Source organism: Equus quagga, chromosome 13 (genome assembly GCF_021613505.1).
Source record: "Equus quagga isolate Etosha38 chromosome 13, UCLA_HA_Equagga_1.0, whole genome shotgun sequence".
NCBI lineage: Eukaryota > Metazoa > Chordata > Mammalia > Perissodactyla > Equidae > Equus > Equus quagga.
Genome location: NC_060279.1, coordinates 106,484,887 through 106,487,047, shown reverse-complemented (window position 1 = coordinate 106,487,047; position 2,161 = coordinate 106,484,887). Strand labels below are relative to the sequence as shown.

General features: G+C 58.7%; 1 protein-coding gene across 2 annotated transcripts in view; it reads right to left on the bottom strand.

The window, feature by feature from the left end:
- The window catches only part of C13H19orf12 (chromosome 13 C19orf12 homolog), a 10,328-nt gene extending 9,468 nt beyond the window's left edge, over nucleotides 1–860 (bottom strand). Inside the window, exon 1 of one of the 2 annotated variants that reach the window (XM_046683084.1) lies at nucleotides 842–860. The gene's annotated coding sequence lies outside the window, so the exon portion shown is untranslated. Of the gene's footprint in view, nucleotides 193–841 lie in introns of those variants that run through there. The other variant, XM_046683085.1, reaches the window with a different exon arrangement.
- Nucleotides 861–2,161: the final 1,301 nt, after the last annotated feature.

The window sequence follows — 2,161 nt, the reverse complement described above, 5'->3', positions numbered from 1 at the left end:
GCAGTGACCCGCGGGCCCGCCGAGCGCGAGCCGCCCTGGCGCCGCGACTTTGGCGGCCGGCCGTCACCGCGGGGTCTCGGGGCCTCGGCCCGGGCGGGCGCGGGGGCGGCGCGCGGCCGCGCGGAGTCGGAGTCCTGGGGCCGCCGGGTCTGGCGTGTGCGGAGGCCGCGCGCCGGCAGCGCTCCGGGATCCCGGGGAGGGGCGGAGGCTGGGGAGCCCCTGGGGAGGGTGCGCGCGCGCGCGGGGACAGCTCAGAGCGCTGCCTGGAGAGGGCCCACAAGGGCCGGCCCGAGCCTTCGCCAGTGTGAGCAGGTGCTGGGCCTCCCGAGGGCCGTGCGCTCCGTCCTGCCGCAACGCCTGGTCCTCATCGCCACCTTCCAGCCCCGGGAGCCGGGGCCATCCAGGCGGGGGTGTCGGGCCGGGCCGCTGGCTCCGAGCCCCTGCGGGAACCAGACCCTGCCTCGCCGTCCCGGGGCCTCTTCCACACTGCCCGAGCCGCTTTATTGCTCCTCCCCTTCCTGCTCCTCTTTCTTCTGAACGGGAAAGTACTTTGGGAACATATGTATCTCACATCTCAATAAAGTGGTTTAAAATTTTTAAGCCACTTTACTGAGGTATGATTGACATACAGAAAGTTATACATATTTAATATATGCAACTCAGTGAGCTTGGGGTTAACTACACCCCTAAGTACAAACCGTCACCACCCTCGAGGCGTAATATGCCCATCCCCTTTATTGTTATCGCGTGTGTGTGTGTGTAAGAACACCGATCATAATGTCTGCCCTTTAGCACTACGCACTCTGCTGAATCGCCGATCTCCAGGACTTCTCCATCTTACCTGAAACTTGTACTCTGACTACCTTCGTTTGTTACCTCTGTTTCCCCTCTGTCCTAAAGCACTAACCAGGGCTCGCGCGGCCGCGGTGAAGTCACCGTGCGTCCCCAATAGCATTTGTCGCCTGCGTTTGGGTGACGTTCTAGAGTGAAAGCCGCGCTGCGGCAGCCCGCCTCCCCGCGGTGTCCAGGCTTGGACCTGGGTGAGAGCCCCGCTTCTCCGCGGGCAGCTCCCTCTGGCGGCACGTTACAGAACTGGCCTGCCGACTCCCTCCTCAGAGACGGGAGGGAGAGGACCGGGAGGAGGGAAAGGTGCCGCGAGGGACAGCAGCCACAAGGTTGGGGTCCTCGGGACGGGGGGCTGAGTCAGCAACCGGGGACCTCCATTCTGATATGAGTGAAGCCATAAAATGATGGCATGTACCGAAGCCCGTAAATGTGACGCCCGGCACCACATTCTCATAGTGGCGCTGGGCTTCCAGCAGTGTGGGTGCTGTGAACGAGGTGCACAGTGGGGTCTCCGTCATGGTGTGGTGGCTGCACTGGCCCAGCATACAGCTGGTGCCTTCATAATGCTTACAGTCGTAAGGTCTGGCTGGGTGACCTTGGGAAAGTCATTCAACTCTGTGCCTCAGTTTCCTCATTTGGGAAATGACAATAATAATAGTGCCTGTCTCATAGGATGTTTCTGAAGATTAAATGAGGAATCTAGATTATTCTTGCTTACATTTTAGGATATGAAAATGAACAGCATCTCCGAAGTCCCAAATGTGACCCTCATGTGCCCAGAGTGCAGGAAATCCGATTCCACCCCAGCCTTCACCATGCACCCCCTTCCTGATGGGCCCACGAACCCCCCAGGGTGCTAGGTTGTGTTCACAGAGCCAGCTGGGGCCAGAACTCAGATGGGCCCCGTGAGGCCAGCGCCCTAATCCCCTGCTTTTGCAGAGGCTGAGTGAGCCACACCTAATTTACATGGCTCTTTCAGGATAAACCCAGCCAGACTGAGGGATGGATGATCCCACACACAGGTCCCACACACACAAACCCCTGCGGCCTCTTCAAAAGAGCACGCAAATAAACTTGATGGTATTTTGAAAACTAAAATGTTACAATCAGCGTTCTTTTCATTTTAAATTACCTCTAAGGAGACAAATGGTCTGTTTCGTGCTCAGGGATTCCCAGCAGCCTTGATCCTGCCTTGTAGCCAGTCGTTTGCCCCAAGGCACCCACAGCTAGGGTTTGGGGACAGGAGAAGTTCCCACTTCTGTGCTGGGCCCAGGACACCCTTCCTAAGGACCTCTGAGTCCTGCCTGGAGGCAGA